Raw genomic sequence first — 19807 nt, 5'->3', positions numbered from 1 at the left:
CCTCCAGCTTCTCATCCTCCCGCAGCAATGCACAAACAAATAATGTGGCTGGCAGCCTTTAAACAGCTTGGGTTCAGGTTCACACTTCCATTCAGGACACTCCCATAGGATGACTCGTGTTTATCCGAGCCACTGAAGTAGTCAAAACACTGACCAGTGTTTCCTTGATACAATAGCAGCTCTTTGGAGCATTTCAGGCTTTTTCTGGCCCATCGACCGTAGAATGAAATCCAGTAAAAAATATAAATGTTAAAATAGAACAAGCACGACTTATGCCCATCCAGTGCTGCAAACCCTCCATTAGTGGTATTTAAGATCTAGCCAGTCTTAGAGTTCAGAAGGTGAAAACTTCCTCAGATGGATCAAAGCTGCTATTTTTGAGGGGAGAACAAGAATTTTGAACCACAGTGGAAAGACATGGAAAAGCAGATTCTTTTTGTAAGTTTACAATAATTCAGATGTTTTCTAACAGGCATTATGAGTTTCTTTCATTATTTGAAAATGGGATATTTGGTAATTTTATATTAAAAAAAGATAAATCTCATTAAAATGCCAAACAAAAACTAAGTTCAAACATTTTCAGACACCTCATTGTCTTTCTTTTACCTGGAACCCAGGTTTCTTTTCATTTCAATATTTAACAAGTTGTTAGTGCAGTCCACATTTTCATATCATTTTAAACATTATTTTGTATTTCTTATTATTTGGGGGTTTTTTGTGTCTGAGATTTTGAGATACATGGTTAACTTTTGTAGTTTCCTCTCTAGCCAAAATGATGTAAGTTTATGTTTTTTTGAGAGTTTTTTCTGAATCAGGGTTTCTGACTTAATTTCATAACTCCAGGACACCATCTTCTGTATTAATAAATAAAATACATAATGCAGTTGCAATATTGTCTGCCTTTCTTTAATCTGAATATAACAGCTGGTGAAAGAAAATCTAAACAACTCTAAACAAAACAAAAATTTCTCAGATGAAAGATTCTGCTTTCATCAAAAATCATACATGTGTTTCCAGGCAAATATTTTCTTTTGAAATTTTGTTTCTCATTTCATCTGAAAATGCTATGGAAACCTTTAATTGATAGGAAAGTTGTGAAATCTTCTGATATATCTTTCCCCCACTGCTTAATCACCTTCTCTGTGCAAAGATGCTTATTTTATTTCTCCTTTGCAACTGTCTGACTTCAGCTTCCAGCACTTATACCTTGTAATGCTTTTGTCTTCTAGATTAAAGAACACTTCAGTAGGCAGTGTTTTCTCCCTGTGAAGTTACTTCATCTACGTTATAATCAAGTCACCTCTCAATCTTCCTTGCTTTAAAAGAGTGTGAAGGATGAAAGACCTAACAGGCTATGAACTCCGGAGGGGTACCAGGATGGGAAACCCAGGGTTCATTACAGGACCCATCGTTCACCCTCAGGCAACCTGCCTTATCTATCCCCATGTTTCCTTTCTTACAGATTTTTCTTGGTTGTTTAAATTGCAAAGCCTTTGGGTGTGTCTGTAGCACAACAGATTAGAGACCTTTTTCAAATCTTTATGAGAGCAATAAAAAGCAGCTAAACTGTAGTACAAAGGAGTGCATCCATTGTAGCTCATTTAGGCTTATTTTGTTGGTAACTGTTCGTACACTTTTCTCTAAAGTTTTTCTTTGTTTTCTTGTTTGTTTTCTAGATGAAACATTGATGTAGAAGACATGAGGATCTCTCTTTAGATCACTGCTCACCAGATTTCAGAAAACGTAGGATCTAGTTAATATCTTTGTGTGGGTTTTGTGAACAGCCAGATGACTAATGCAGGAAATTCTGTTCTTTTGGAATATTAGTTGCTCCATTTTAATTAAGCTCAGACAAGAAGTCCTACCTTATAGAAAAAGCTTAATTAATAATATCAGAAAAAATGTGTACTTTATACATTGCTTTTGTACATATTCCTGCAGTAATTAAAGGCCTTAAGTGACTGAGACAGAAGTAAAAGGCATCATTTAATGATATCTGAACTCCACTCCGTAATGCTTATAGGTTTTGATACAGGTTGAGTTAATTAATCTTGGAGTAAAGGGTAAAATGTTAATCAAACCCAAGGCAAAGTGAAAGATTTTTGAAGGTAAGAATTTCCACAGGTATAAATGCAGTCAGGACAGAATAATTCTGGGAATATTTCAAAAAGACAAAATAGCATGCTAGGCTGAAATAGGTAATCTGTGGCCAATAATTTGTGACAGATAACATTCCCCCTGGCCACACAATTCTGCCTGCATCCTACGGACGTCATCAATGCCAGCTAAACTATGAACACTGCTTCAGTAAAAGAGACCAAACCACTGGAATAAGAACATAGTGTATTACCTTCGTCAAGGTATTCACTACTTATTGAATTCTGCTGGAATGACTGGAAGGAATATTGAAAACTCCCTTCTAGTGTACAATAAAAAAAATATTGATGATGCAAAATAATTTACTTTTTTTTTATTACTGAATTCACATGGGAAAAGTTGGAGGCAGAAAAAAATGAAATTTTGGACATTAAGTCAGGAAATTTTGAAACACTGCAGGGGTTCTTTATCTTCATGCTGGACCACCTTAGATATGACAGTGATTAATTTTAGTATAAGCTATAATTTTGAAAAGTAGCTTTTTAGAACAGAAAAAATTGTGGAAATTTTTTTGAAATTTTTATGAAAATTTTTATGAAAATTGTGGAATTAGAATTAAACTAACATTTAGACAGATACATGGATCTACTAAGAAATACACTTTCATCAGTTTCAGTTAAATACTTCTTACACATCCCAAGAAATAAATAAGAGGAGGATATATTCTATGTCTCAGTCCAGTCTGGGTGTTCTCAAAAATAATGAAGCTGAATATGAAGCGTAGCTCCAGGGAAAGGGCAAGCTAAAGTGCTGTAGAAGACAGAAACAAACTGATCAGGACATTGTGAGGAAGTCTGTTTTCAATAGTTACGTAAACTGAGTTTACTTCATACTTCTGTATAGCAAATTCCACTCCAAGCTAACTAATAAATACAGAGAAAGACAAGGAAAAAAGTTCTGAGATTAAGGTTCATTAAAGTGACACCTCATCTCATTTTAAAGTAAGTGTTAGGGTCATCAGGGGTCACCTTAATGCCAGCATGTTATTTACGCTGTCTGCTTTACGCCTCTGGGCAGAAGCCTAAAAGTTAAGCAGGTGGGCTATTTCCTCACAAAACCCATTCCAAGGTTGAATTCCTGTAACTGTGCAAGGCACAAATTGATTCTTAGGATAAAAGTGAAAAGATGGTCAACCTATCCAAGTATGTTGACCCTGTTGTATCCAGGGATAATTACTGCTGGCATGAACCGATCATCTCTGCTAGTCTCTGGGCTAAACTTAGCTATCTGCCATTGTATTTCATGCTGGCTCTTTCCAGCTCCAGCATTTATACTTTGGCTCTCATGGCTTGAATCTTAACTTTAGGGATAGCCGTGGAGAAATACTAATTGCCATATGGGAGCAGTTCGTGTGAGCACAGTGCCTTTTGGACACCCCTGCCTGTACAAGCCTCTACCCTCTCTGGTCTTAATTTCAAACCAGAGGCCATTTCCACAGCCAGAGATCATAAACTGGGCACTGATCCTGCTGGTTGATCCTGCTCTAGCCCTAGTCCAGTTTGGCCCAGTTTGGCTCTTGGCACCTCGTGCCTTGTGTGTGTATATGTCATATAGATATGTAAAGGAATAAGTACAAAAATTCATACCCATGTATGTCTGTAGGTGTATGCACACTGTGCACATGTATACAAATACACACCAGAATACACAAAAAATATATTAATATATACATTTATAAATATGTATATATATGTTTACCTGTGCTGGTAACAAATACCACCATTAAATTGTGATCTATAAAAACACAGGTGATACCTGCCTTTGTCAATGTTTATGTAGTTCAAACACATAAACCCCTCCTAGCCCCACCACTCAAAACAGTCTCTTAGTAGTCCTTGCTGGTACAATAACTCATGCATGTTCCTCCTTCTCACTAGAATTCTGACAAGAATTAAAAAAAAAAAAAAACAACAAAAACAAATATGTGCAAGGGCTCTTGGAAGCAAGGGCTCCTTGGTTTGAGATTCATTTTTACAATCAGCAAATGTGATGTGATTCTGAAAGTAACTAAAATGTTCATTATGTATCAAGGACATAGAAAGGCTCTTTAACTGGTGCCCTGGATGGCTCAAAATTGTACTGGCGCCTTCCTGCCTGCTTCAGTATCTTAAACTAGGCATGAATCACAAGTAATTGCCCAGTCTAATCAAATTCTTCCTGAATATATGTTACATAGAGTTACAGAAGATATGCTATATCTTGAAAAACGGAAATATTTCAAGGTCTAATCAGATCACTATAAGTAGAAAAGCAGTGATCACTAACACCAAATGAAATTAGATTGTGGAAAGTACAGAGTGGGTTATTAGATAAGGGCCGAGCGATCGCTAGTATAAATTATTGATCACTACTTTCAAATTCCACTGTATGACTGACATCTCCTCCAGCGTTTCTAAGCATGGCTCAATTGTTATGTGACTAACACCCCCTAACTTATACTTACAATGCACAGGCCAAGTTTGCTAAGAACAGATCAGTGCAATATATGAAGCCGGATTAATCACCCTTTAATTTCAGTTTTGGCAACAACATATGCTATGTTATTAAGTTCAACTGCAAATAAGTAGAGTTAGTGAAAAAAGCTATAATGATCAATAAGACAACTGACAGACAACTGTCTTAAATTCCAGTATGAGTGTCCCAGTGCTCCAGGATTGATCTGAGGGAGAATGCTGCAGAACATGCAGATAGAGAAAGAGCTATGTGATTTCAAAGAGTGTCTCTAGTTAGAAGCTAAATCTTTTTTCATTGCCATAGGTACTCAGAGAGCTGTAAGAGCAGGGTAAAGAGTGTGCATGTCTGTGTTGGTGTGTAAGGAAGATGGGAATAAGAAGAGAGGATATTAGCAGCAGTGGGCTGAGAAATCCCTTTGTTATGAAGGGTAACATCCTGCCTATTTCTTGGAAGGCTTTCAGACACAACTAAGGAACATTCAGTTTACTCAGAGCAGAGAAAGCCCCAAAGCATCCAATTCACAGATATTTGGAAATATAGAATCCAAGCCCAGCAGCTCAGGGAGGTTTACCTGTTCCACAGAAATAAGTACTGACAGCACTTAGCAGAGATATAAAAGGAAGAGAAAAACCACAGAGTGACTCACAAAATATGGATCATTGGACTGATCTGCTTTCAGAGAATCACTGAAAATCTGTATCTTTCACTTACATTGCAATTTATACTTCATGCTGCTTAGTCTTCCGAGCCAGGTACACACACCAGATTTTTGGCTCACTCAACACTTTACTTTCCTGTGGTTTTCAAGACTCTCCTCCTGACTATTCTGTCATATTACTGTGAAACATTAAAAAAAATCCATATTTCTTATGCAAGAGCTCTACTGTCTCTCTAGAGTGTATGGGACTGACTATTTTTGTATGAAATCCAAAAGGGGACTGGAAAAGTAGATGGGCAAAATGAGAGGAAAAGCCAGTTGTTCTGAATTGCTTTGTTGCAGTCAAAACTAAGTTCAAGTATTGTGAAAAGAACAAAGGATGTCTTTTGGTTTTCATACAGAAGTGCACTCCTCAAAGATCTCCAACTCAATATTCAAATAAAAAGCATTCAGTAGAACTGTAATATGAGTTCACCTTCTGCTCAATATCATGCACTGTATGTCAAACATATTATTTAGGTCAAAAATATAATTTTCATTTGATCCCTTAGCCTGAGTGACATTCATTTTTTGGAGTGAAACAAAAATTGACACTGAAACAAGAGTGATTGCACACTGTCCACATTTTTCACAATATTTTTGCCAAAATAAGTTTCTGGATAAATTGAAACTGACTGGCTTGGGAATTTGCTATCAATTCAGATTGCATAGGTATGAAATCAATAGAGCTGTTGAAATTAATAGTGCCATTCTAAAGAATATGACCTGCTAACTAACCAACATTTAAATAATCACTAACCAACATTTAAATAATCACTCCTGGGCTCAATATAAAATTTCCTTGGCTTTAAACAGTAGTTTGAGCAAATACACATTCATTAGCATGTCAGATTTTTTAGATATGGTTTATTGATTTTTAAATCAATGAAGGAAGGTTTTAAAAATGCAGCAGAGACTATTTATTAAGAGCTCTAATTTAAATTCACAGACGTGTTAACCAAAATTGTTAAAGATAAAACCTCTAGTATATAGAACATGAGATCAGTAAGAAAGGGCATCATTTTTGCAAGTACATTATGCTTTTCTGCATCCATCTGATCTTCCTAGTGTACGAACAAGTGTCAGAAGAAGACAGAAGCAGCATATGAGAACATATCTACAGACACAGCCAAAAAGACTTTTAATATTCTTTTAAATCAAGAGCAAAGAATAAACCTGTAAAAATCTGATTGATCCCATGGAAAGAGAAAGTGAGGTCAGGAAAAATACATTGAGAAGTATATACTTCAGAACAGTTCATCACCACTCAAAAGTAAACAGATTTATAGTTATTACTGTTTTCTTAAGATTCATTTTGCAATGTCAGTTCTAGATCAAGGCAAAGAGCTTCACTCCATTTTTAAATGAATTTCCCATTGTATTCACCTCCTCAGAAATCCCATTTTCTGGCACAAATGCAGAAGTGTATTTCAAGTATACACAGAAATAGGATTTTCAATTCACCCATGCAAATACCCACCCTGGAAGAGCATGCATGGTCATTCAGTCTAGAAATAGAAATTGTATCATGTGGGTTTCTGACCAGCTACAATCAAGCAACACAATTATAAACGTGGACTGTTCACATATCAACTACTCACAGAAAATTGTTTATGATTAATGTCTTCAGGCAGTAAATATTGAAAAATTACAACCAGTGTCCACTCAAAGAAGCAAGGAATCCTAACCTAAACACATACACACACAAAAAGGATGACGTTATATAAATTATTGACTTCAAACTATGTCTGGTTTGGAAACAATTTGCTATTATTTTAGATACAGTAGTTCTAGGTGCAAAATTAAGTCTTTCCAGTTACCAAAAAAAGAAAAGCAAGTCAGCTTTGTCATTACTGACTCTTCATTTCCTTATTAAACTGCACATGGGAATGTTTTGCATAATTTAGCCACAGCATAAGTTACAGAGAAGCAACAGTGCATGAATTTCTGGACATATATAAATTTTAAGTGTTATACTTCTTCAACATATATTTTATCTGTTCTTTTGCATTAGATCTTAATTTTAAAAGATTTCTTATTTTTTCTTCTTGCAGGTGTATATACTCTACTGTAACACAGTAATATTATGCAATTTTTCATGTTTCTTCAAATTGTATGATAAGAAGAAAAATGCAGTCCATATTGACTGTAAGAATACTGTCTGTATTGCCCTTCAGTAAGTCAGGCTTTACAGACAGATTATCAGCAGGTTATTTTCTGCTGCTTGACAGTAGCAGCTGCATTGTGGGATTTTTTTTTTTCTTTTTATTCAGACATTTGGAATTGTTTGTTTCTGTTGGTAATGAGTCAGTGTTCCTAACTCGTAAGTACTTGAAATTTTCTTATTTCAGAAAAATGACAGAATAACATGAAAGATGCTGTCACTTACTGCATTTTTCTGCAACCTCTGTGACATATCTCAAGTAAAGTAAAGAAACAGAACATTTATTTCCCCCTCCTTCACTAGGAAGAGAGACTGTGGAGGATTCAAACCATTTTAACTCTTTAATATCTGACAGCAGAAGAGAAGGAAACAGCAAGCACTAAAAAAAGTAAGTATGGAAGGATGAGTCAGGCGGGCAGGAAGGAAAAATCAGACATCCGCCACCTTCTTCTCAAATAAAGGGGAGGTACTAACCATCTCAGGGACTCAATAAAAGATGTCTGGATTTCTTGGGAAGGAAGGATTGCTGGACCCAGCCCAAACCATGGCGCTCTGTATGAACACAGCAGGACATTAATCCAAATTGATTGAACTGGATTATTTTTATTCACAAATAAACTCCAGGAAGAAAAAATGGCCCTTCTCATAGCACTAAGCTAAAGATATCTCATTTAGTACCTCTATCAGCCCTAGCTACAGGATCACAGGGTGTCAGTTTAGTTGCTTATTACCAGAAGCTCTCCTCCAATGAATACAAAACTGGCTTAACAAGCTTCAAATCGAGAGAACTGTGACCACGATGGCTAATACCTACTGTCTCCGAGTGACACAATAGCAGTGATCTTTTGTGACTGACTGAGCATGAATGTTATTTTCCCCAATGTGGCTTAATCTACCCTGTCAGACTCACAGGGGGTAAACTAACATCAGTGGGAGCCCTTCAGTTAAATTCCTGTGAACTATTCTTTAAATTTTCACACACACACACACAAACCCGTCACCTTTTAGAAAGGCAATTGTACTGTACAGCAACACCCCCTGAGTCTCTGGCATCTCATTGCAAGAGGAGGAACACAGTTTCAAGATATCAGGACAAGTAGGAGTAATGCATACCATCTCTGCTAAAGAAATCTCTTCTAAATGGAATGAGAAGAGAAAATTTCTGATGATAAATGGAACACACTAATAGCAAGAGACCTTGTAAACCCTACCTTGTCTGCTGCTGAAGCTACTGATACTGACCTCTGTACTCAAAAAAACATTTCCAGAGTCATTCACTGTGTCTATATTTGGCCCAGTGAGTGAGAGAAAGAATATTTGAGGATTCAGGTCTATTCAATCAGACAGGCCTGGTGAACTTTGTGTTGCTCTACTTTCATTCTTAGCATTACTATCAGGAAGGCAAAGAAAGCCTTAGCTAGCAAAAATAGATTACAATACTTGAAATCTGAGGCGTGCTAAAACCTGATTTGCCTTTCAATTTCTTTAAAACTTTACCTCTGAATTTTAATGCCTTTTTCCTTGCAAGTTCCCTGCATGACCCTACACATGTCATGCCTACTGCTCCAGTTAGAGTCACATCAGTCATCACCACGCTCATCTCTCCTCCTTCCCCACCATTTACCTGGCAATATGAATTAACAAACTAAAGCACTAAGAAATCTTAATCCAGATTTAATTTCTCTATTTCATCTGTGGCCATCTGCCTGCAGCAACACAGTGCATTGTTTTCTACCCACTGCTGTGTGTGCTATCCTCCAAAGGGAATCAAGGCCCTGCAAACCCAGACATAGATCTCTTCAAATTTCTGCTCATCACCTTCTTGGAGCATTTTTGCCCACCAGTATTATTCTCCTACAACTCTTTTGCCATGGAGAAAACTTTAAGTTCAAGATGCCAGTAAGTTATTTCTTTTTCTTTCCAAGACCTGCTTATTCCCCCAACAGCAATTCGTTGCTACTTTTCCGTAAGTAGGTTTGTATTCAAGGATACTTAATAGCTCATTTTAAGAGGGACACATAGAAATAATTCTTTTTCCATTACAACTATTCTCCCCACACTCTAGTTCTTCCTGTCTCTTTATATAAAGAAAAGAAGTTACATTTTTTTAAATGTGATTTTTTCAAAAAGCATTAAGAATACATAGTAATTTTAGATGAGACAATTTTGTTTTTTATTTTCCTATACCTATTTGCAGCATTCTTTTCATCAGCTTTTCTTGAAAGTCCCATCAGCTTCTCCCATTCCAAGCTCTGCACAGCTTTTTTTTTTCTGTAAATATCCTGTGAATACAGACTTTAATTAGTTGAGTGTTTTCCCAAAGGGTGGATTTTATTAAGGAGCCTCCCAGGCCCACTGGAGCTCTTCAGCTTTAAGTGAAGCTGAGAAATGTGGGTGGAATGAAAACTGCTAGAGGAAATTCCTTGAAGTATCTCTAATACCATTATATACTGCAGAAGAGTATGCTCAGGTTAGTACCAAGTAGAGTGGCATGGAAATTTTCTCCTCTCTTTCATGGCACTGAATCACTGCTATGGGATTCATGAAGTTCAGCCTCTCTGGACAGCTTAGACGTGGAAGGGGCAAAAAATATTTTCAGTCAAAATTGTGAAACACAGTATGTTGAAATTTGGATGTATGCACATTCACTGTCATGAAAAGAAAACCTGTAAAAAGGAGAGGGCTTAAACAGTCCTATAGTGGACCATTCACTGGCTTCAAATTTTAACTCACCATGGAATGTCTTCTCATGTTATATACAACTATTCCCTAATAAGCAATTTGGAGTTTCACTTTATTATTTTTTGTATTCAGTACTGGTTTGTACTTTGTGTTTCACATATTATCTTTTCACTGTAAAGATCAAAAATACAATCCTCTTTGGAGTGATAGAGAAAAGATGACACCAGTAAGTAAGGACCTGAAAAGCTTCTCAGTGAAGAACATCTTGTAGTGTTCTTGTCTGAGCACAATAGCGCCTGGAAGGACACGGTATTGAAATAGTGCCCATGTTCCACTCCATCAGCTCAAAGCTCTCCTTTGAAGACTGACAGCTGTGCAACCGTTTTCTGCACTGCCTTCCAATGCTTATTGCCAGGATACCCTCTGAGGAGCAGGGGTGAACAGCAGCTTAGTAAAGAGGCAAAGTGCTCAAAGGTAGACTAACTATTGCACTTTCCATTCACCAGCACCGCAAACATTTATTATTTTTAATTTCATTTCTGCAGCATTTAGATGGGGATAACCCACCCTCTTCCTACTTCCACACAGGTGAAATTATTTCACTCGTCTTCCAGTTTGATAGCCGCTGTTTCTTTTATTACCCTCAACACTTTCTGAGATCCCAAATAAGATATTTATTCAGTGCAAACAACCTCTGCCCTCCAGGCCAGCACAGGGTTTCTTAGATAAACAGCTCCATATATGCTAATGATGATGTCTGCCTGGAAGTAGGGTTATAAAACTCAGAACCACCCCTAGCTGCTTTTTTCCACCATAAAAGAAACAGGTCAAAACATGCCCCTCAGGCTTCAAGAGCAGCTTATATTACCAAAGAAAAAATCCATGCCAGCGTAAAACCCCTGCGCATTATTGCACAGGGAAAGCTAAGTTCTTTTAAAAGTGATGGATGCAAAGTAAAGACTAAAAGAGAGCTGAATCCATTTTGGCATTTGCAGATGCAGGTTGCTCTCAGGTGTAGCACAGTGTAATTCCTCTTACTAATTGACTAATTTATTCATGACAGAACAGTCAAATATGCCTTTCGGGAACATTTGCCAAGACCTGCTCCTGCTTTCCTCTCTCACACTACCAGGTGAGACCTTTCACTGTGACTAGGCCCTTGTTAAAAAAGAAGGAAGGATGCCACAGTGATGGATCAGACCACAGAGGATGGGTTTTGTGCTAAGAATACGTCTAGGACTCTGGAGCATCTAAATTACACTTGTGCATTTTGGGGTCCTACTTCAACATTCTTCTCACACATCCTAATTGCCTCCATCAGGAAGGCAAGACACAGCTGTAACACATAACACCCAAGATTTCCTCCTTATCTGAGACAGCCTTCTCTCCTTGTAGCATCTCCTTTTTTACCCTGACAAAACACAAAATGGTAGCTGGGGGAGTGATACAAGGATCTAAGTCCCATCTCTTTCTAGGGATGCTCCATTAAAGTGATAATTTGGATTTGTAGTCTTCTCATAAGTGCCTATGCATTAAGGTTGTTAACACCCTGTACAGTGTTTCTTTAAAACAAAGAGCATCTTTTTCCTGCTACTATTCATGGTTCAATGGTGAGGCAAACTAAGTAGCAGATCTTGATTCTCAGCTGAAAAGTCGACCATCAGTTGAGAGAGCAGTCACTACCACTGAAAAGATGCAACAGCTAAGTATATCAGGAACCAGGGGGGAAGGTGGGTGTGGGGCTGTTTATGAGACATATGTGCAACAAATGCCCAGACAAGCCTAGCCCACACACAAAAAAAACCCCAAAAAACAAACAAAAAAAAAAAAACCAAAAACAAAAACAATCTAGCTGTTTGGGTTTTCTCCTAGAAAGAACTAAGACATGAAATTAACCAGGAAAAAATCTCATCGGATTTTCCTCAGTACAGATGGATAAAACACTATTAAAAGTAAAAGAAAAAAATTAACAAAAAAAAAATTGGAATAGCTGGCTCATTACATTCTAACTGGGATGTCTGGTTATATTACCCACTCTTAGTCTGTTATATACTTTTACAGTTCTTCCCATGAAAATGAAACCACTGGGTTTGTTATGTTGTTTTTTGTTTTTTCAGCGTTTAAGAGTGACATGACAGAAATCTCATTCCAAATACAAATGCTGCTCAAATGCACTTGTTTGATAGTTGTTTGCAGACTTCTCTTTGGGAGGAAAAGGACCTCAGTAACCAGATCAGAAACACTCCCACCTGATTAGCTTAGCATTTGTTCCTATTTAGGAGTGCTAGGCGGATGCCCAGGGAGGCTGGCTGGCAAGATGCCCCAGAGAGATTGTACTGCTTGGCACTGAGGTTTCAAAAGTAGTTTAGCAGAGAGAAGAATCAGACAGAAACATTGTCACAGAAAAACAGGAAATTAATGTGAAGAAAGCCCTTCCACTGTATGCATTTAGTCCTCTAAAATGACTGATTGAAGCATAAAAGAAGAGCTTACACCCTCAAGTATTTCTGCATTTTCAATGTTATGACTTGCTCGCACAGAAAATAGTGCCTCTTTCCACAAACCTGACTGATCAACAGGAGAACTCTGCTTCAACTGAATCAACAAAAAATAAACAAGGTAAAAGGAGGGAAAAATAATATTGAACCAAATCTTGGCAACAATAGTGTAAAGGCCTTTGTTAGTTTAGTAGTTTGTTTTAGTTTTGGGTTTAATGTGCACAGATAATTTTCTGGTTCATATTAAGAGGTAGGAAACAAGTTTCACTGTCAACAAACAATCACCTGCAACCAGGATGTGACAACATCTTGAAATTAAACTCACTTTTGGCCTAAAATAAGTTTAGCAGAAGGAAGCAATTTTCTTGACTTTTTATCATTATAGATTTTTTTGCAGTACATTGACAACAAAGTGACCATTTAGACTTATTCTACCAGTCTGGAATTTAGACAATGCTTAAATGGTTATTTTTGCTTACACAAGCTCTTGAAATATTTTCTTTGGTGTTTATGGGCCTGATTATCAAAAGAACTAAGCAGATTTTGAAAATCTGGCCACCACATTTTACTTGGAGGCAGAAGGAGATTGATTGTGTGACTGAAAACATTCTTTTTTTTTCTTTAATTGATACCAAACATTCATCATCACTAGGCACTGTACCTCAGACCTCTGGCATCAAACTGCTAACCTCTACCTTTTGAAATAGGGAGCTAATCTGTTGGCTTCTAACTTCATGTCAACAGTCTTTAGAAGGGAAAGAGTTTTCTGTATTGTTCACCTATATGACATTTATATCAACTGAAACTCTTCAAATTTTTACTCAAGTCCTTTGGACAATCAAAATTGAGAATCATGTGCATAGGCAATTGGGTCATAGCCAACACCCATTTGTGAAAATACCCCTGGATACCAAAATCCCATTGAGTACTCAGGTAGGACTGCCTATACCTATATACTGGTAGCTGCACATGCTTTAGAAAATTCTACCCTCAGTGAGTATAGAGTGTTCTTTAACCATTCCACTTTCCTTCAGCTCTCTTCATGCCTGTGAAGCTATGAGCATCACCAGAGCCCTGCGTGGTTTCATTTTACGATGCAATGTACTCTCTCTGCACTGCACCAGAAGAGTCATTTCTTATGGCAGCTGTGCTCCCCAGTACAGCATAGAAGAAATCTGCTTTATTGTCTACAACAAACTTCCCACCCCAGGAGTGAGCTACTTTCCTCAGGTGCTGGCAGGGTCACTGGGTTACATCATCAGGGAAAAGCTGCCTCTGAGGGGACTGCAGAACTGCCAGGATCAGCTTTGGATTGGACCTGGAGGCAGCAGTGATATTAAGAAGCAGATAGGACAGCAGTACCTGGAGACTACAGCATCATGTCGTAGTTACTGTTCTTGCAAGCAGTCACCTTCCAGCCAAGAGTAATGCTAGAACTGTGCGACAATAAACAAAATATAGAACAAATATACTTTACTTACATGTTCCCATGTCATGAGGAGAAAACAGTTTTCCCAAGAGCACAGGCTATCTTTCAGCTCCATCCTCCAGTGACTTCAGAGAGTTCAAAGTTCATCTAATAGGAAACATTCATCATTAAAAGCAGGATAAACTGAGATTATATCCAGCCCTAAAACTTGTCTTTGTTTTGTCAGAAGATACACACCACCCAGTTTCACAAAAATGAACTTTATGACGTCATCTTTGTATAGGGTAGGGTCAATAGGGTCTACAACCTATTGCTGTATAGTAAAGAACCGTTATCATATTGGTGTACCACTTGTTTGCCCTGCAAAGCACAGATGATTTTCCCCATAAAGGCTGCTAACTCTGCCTTGTGTCTACTTCTGAGATCCTTGTGACTCTAACCCTAAGTGTCACTAACCAGCAGTTCTTCTTGAGAAAGGTTTGCTGCTAAAGAATTACTTTTATTGAGAAAATATGGCAAGTGACACACATTCATGGGAATATAATATGTCACCCTCCCCATCATAATTCACAAGGGTCAATTGCCATTTTTGACATAAAACATGCATGTTATCATCACTACAATCTGGAAATGTATGCTAACCCATGGGAACACAGTAAATCATTTCTTAAAGAAATAATACAGCATATTGTTTGTATGGTACAAACCTTTTAATAGAATTATAATCTAGTCCGTCTGTATTTAAGCACAATGTTTGTGTTACTCCATAATCCTGGAGTGTGACATTCTGTGTCATGTATTAAATATTTACTTTTGACTTATTGGGCTCTCAATCTAATATAAAACACCTTTTGGGTCCACTTATCCTCTCATATAAACCAATATTATTTGCTAGGGAAAAGCATTCCATATTCCCAGGGGCATATTAACAGCTGCCTGGCTTAAATCCAAAATCAAAATGAACAACAAATTAAAAAAAATTCTTTTCAGTGACTATTTTATTTCTGAGGGGTCTAGTATAACAGGAGGCATTATCAAGTAAGTCATACGATTTTCTTGTCTTGAGTTACCCACAAAATCTCAGCCACATGACTCACTGTTCCTTAGGTTATGCAGGATGGTGACCTCATCCTTCATTTGACACCTTAATCACTAATTTCCCCAGACCATCTCAACATCAGGAAACTTTCATTGCAAACTATTCGCAAGGAATAATCTGAGCCAAAATAGTTTTTTGAAAAAAAATTCAACAAATAATGGAGAAATATTTATTAATTAAGACAAATATTTCCTTCATGATTTTTCCCACCTTTCAGGCATGGCATATAGGACTGTATCTGCAGATGTACAGGAAGCAGAGCATGTTTCTGTGAACATCAGAGTGCTTGTTTTAATATGACTTTGGAACCAGCTGAACACACTTACATGCACATTAGTGAATGACTTGCAGAATTGATTACTTGGTCCTGCCAAGCACTTAAAAATACATGACTAATGACTTTCAACCTGGCATTTGAATGAACCTGCAACTTCAGTGAACACTGAGATGACAAAACCAAAGTTATGGTGGGCTGTCTTTTACAAACATTTTCATCCATGTCTTGTTCTGCCTTTTTGGCACAATATTGCAGTAAAACAAAATTTATGAGAAGCACACAAAGTAATGACCCTCTCAAGGTCATTCTCTTGCTTCTTGTAGCCTGCCACTCCTTACTATATAGCTTTCTTCAGCTTCTACCTAAAGTACTTTAACAGGCAGTGTTTCATACAAGCCACTAGCATTATATAGTCAAAATTTCACATTAACTGCACATATTTTCTCCTTATAACTGCTCCTTTTAATTTCCTTCCATTAAGATTCCTCATTTCCAAGCTGTTTTCCTTTTTTATAACCAAGGATTACACCAATTAATTTCTTGGCCTCATATATGCTGCATCTATGGACATACTATGGACATACCATGTTATGTCCTAGTTCTAACACTTGTCGTGCAACTCATAGTCATCACACAACCCCCCCTTAGCCTTTATTTGATCATGTCCTGTTGGGCTTACTGTTTAGTGGGAAGAAAGACTTCCCTACAAACAACCCATAGAAATAAAAGCCTGTTTAAATGAAAATGGAAATCAGGATGTTACTTTACTGCAGTCACAAGGAATATGAGCAGCTACGACCAGATCCTAATACAAAATAGTCTTTATCAAGCATCAGTCTATCTCTATATGTGATCACAGTTGCCTAATTATTAGAAGAGATTTTTTAAATGTTGTGGATGGAAGGAGCCACTGAGCTCCCTTGCCATCATAACTGAAAAGTGACATCTGGGAAATGACAGTTTTCCTAGAAGGCAGGGAGCTGCAGAGCTAGGGCAGCTCCCCAAAATATAGAGAAAAGATAAGGTAAAGAAAGATTCATGAACAAGCTTTGAAATAGGTATTCTGTAAATCAAATTACCAAAAACATTTCTGGCTTAAAAAAAGTAAAAAAACCCTCGGATTTATATCAGCATGGAGCAAGTAAGGCAACAAACATGCAAGGAAGTGACAAACCTCAGAAGTGGGGACACATGTCAGTGGGAATCCTCTGGGACTTGGAAGACTGAGGAGGAAAACCAAAAGTAATACCAACTCTGCTTTGGAAGATCAAGATAGCTCCAGGACCTGCCCATGTGGAAAAAGCATGAGTGCTTCATACACACAGATAGTCTGGCATATGTTTTTTTAATATATAACATATGGTATGTGTGTGGACTGTAATTAAAGGGAACCACTCTTATGAATCAATATATGATCTCACATAAGTTCAATATGCAAAACATATGCTATTTAGGCATATATAGCACTTGCATATAGCTTACATTTTTGATGCATCGTGGGCAAGGATAATAGAAGATGTTTGGATGACTGTGGATGCAGAGGGAAGGGATTTTCAAGGAGGGAGAAGACTATTCTAAAAGAGTATACAATAGGGGGAATGATGGAAAAGACACAAAGAAAAATCAGTGAAATGACTTAGAGACAGTAAAATTAAAGTGTGAGAGGAGGAGGAAGAGAAGGAAGAGGAAAAGGGGTACTTCTGGTTTTTAGCTTGGAGTACAAAAAGCCTATAGCGAGAAAAATACATCTTATAGAAGAATTTCTATGACAGATGGGAATGAAGCAAAAAGCAAATAGAAAAAAAATATGGGTACAGGAAAATAAAAAAACCACTACCAGAAAAAAAAAAGAAAAATTACAGAAGAATGAAAGCAAAATGAATGAAATTAATGTTAAAAACAGGGAATTAAAAGAAATTAAATGCTAAAAAAATCCACACTAAAAAATAAATGGGGAATGCAGAAAAAGAAACAAAAAGCAGTTGATTATTTTATTGATAGCAATTAAATGCATTAATACAGCTTGAAAAATAAAGTATCATTTTCTGTATATTAACAAAGTAATATTGGACATTTTTTTCCTCAGCCTTTGTCACATCATGCCTCCTCCGGATGTTGAGATTATACATCATTAGGATCCATTCTGATGAAAGGCACTATGTAAATTTAAACTTATTAGCATAGTAATTGTGACATTTTCACAAATGCATCATGATTCACTCTAATTTATTTGTTATTTGAAATGATTTGCAACTAATTTCTATAATTCTTGGTCTGCAGCTCATCCAGAGTTTATTGTGAAGAACTGAAATTCATAACCCAAGCTATTTTGGTTGAAGAAATAATCACATGGTGATTTTTTGTCTCCTGATTGGAGGATTGTGGTTCTTAGAATATTCATTTTTTTCTCCATATATCTCCTTGATTACCAATTTAAAATCTGTTTGTAGCTAACAGTCTGTATTTTTCATATAAAACCCTGTGCTCTAGAAAGAAATCTTGCAGAAAACTTGTTTGTAAGAGTGGATATTGATGGAAAGTGAATAAAATAGTTATATCTACAAAGTCATTAAAATTCATTTAAAATTGCAAATGAATGTTCACAGTATGTTTCTTCTAGCATTTGCCAGCTCTGGAAATAATCATGGCCTAAATTACACCCAGAAACATGTGTGTACACCATATTTAAGACAGATTTAAAATTCTCACAAATTTATGTGTGAAAAATGGAGTTGATAACACTTCTAATTAGCTTGGTTTACAAAAGAGCAACTTATTATTGTTCTTCTAAAGACAATAAGCTGATAGGCTCTAATATATCAGCAGCAAATGTAGTTATATCTGTATTTGTGAATATTTTTCTAAAATGTAGATTTGTTTGGATAAATTCAATGTTTGGTACAATACATGACCCATTAAACCTGAATTCACAGTAAACACCAAGGAATTTCTTTATTCTTAAGGAAAGGTAATATCAAACGCTGGGATGAAAACATCATTCATTATTTCATCTCACTTAGAAATATTGTGCACATTTACATTTGTATTGAAGAACTGTCTTTCCATCAGAAAGATTTTAATTTGAACCTATAATCAATCTCTAGTTTCTATAATGGCTAATTTCTATTTGACATGGCATTTTGCCACATCAGCTTGTGAAGAATCATAGGAATGATACAGTAAAATGCCTCCTAATGCAGACTTAACTGGGATTTTTTAATCACATCCATGAACTCAGTTGCTGGTCCTGTACACCACACATCAATTTTTAGGTACCCACAGCCACATTTTCATTTGAAGATACAGTTTCTTTTATGATACTTTCTGCCAATGAGTGAAGTTTTTGTTAGGCAGAGAGTTTTTATATAGTTGAGGACCTGAGATACCCAAAGTTTTCTGAGAATTTGAAATTAAACTGGATTGTGTCCACACTAGTTTGTATGTTTGTTGTCAATCTGTGTCCTCCCCAAACTATAGGATAAAGTGGCAGGTCTACACACAAGCAGAAATGCATGATGTTCATATGTAGGCTATAAATTTGCTCCAAGAATAACAAAGGATAATTTCTAATTCCGTTATTTCACTTCATGTCAACTTGATGCTTGTAAAAAATGATAGAATAATTGTCTGTGGGAATTAGTTCCTGTGTTCATCAGCTGTAAATTTAGAGCAGCAGTCAGAGGACTTTCCAACACTTTCCCTGAAAAATGCCTCAATCTTCATTTTGAAGATCGATAAGAAAAATCATTCATCCACTTTTCTGTTTCTCTGTTAGATTCCTAACAAGTGGTAACTGTCATGATTTTATGTAGGTAACATATTGTGGGCTTGGATACACAGCCAGTCAATCCAGATGTGTAAGATAATGTTTAGATTAGTGAGCAGATGTTCTAGACAGCCATACATCAAGATTGCAGGGAATTTCAGTGTTGCCTGCATATTCCATGGTGCATATAAATATTTTTCTGCTGTTCTCTGCACATTAAGGAATTACATTCCACTGGATGATAATCAACTAACTAAGCAAGTAAACTCATGCAAAATACACATATAATAGATATTCGATTGCAAAATTATTAAATTAAGAATGGCTTAAAGCTGTGAATGCAATCATATTGTCTAAATCAGTGTTATTTCTTACTGAAAATGGATGTTGTAATAACACATTTAAATGACAATGCTCTGTGATGAAAGAAGGACAAGACACTGAGGTATATGAAAAATAATTTTTTTCTGATAAAAATGTGCTCAGTTTTTAGCTCTAATTATACTCTTCCATGAGATAAATTGAACAGTTTGACATACTTAAAGGTTCTCCATAAAACATCGATAAACTTCAATAAAATTCAC

The sequence above is a fragment of the Lichenostomus cassidix genome, chromosome 3 (genome assembly GCF_008360975.1).
Source record: "Lichenostomus cassidix isolate B80296 chromosome 3, HeHo_3.0, whole genome shotgun sequence".
NCBI classification, from domain to species: domain Eukaryota; kingdom Metazoa; phylum Chordata; class Aves; order Passeriformes; family Meliphagidae; genus Lichenostomus; species Lichenostomus cassidix.
The sequence above is the reverse complement of the archived record's forward strand: the minus strand, read 5'-3'. Positions refer to the sequence as shown.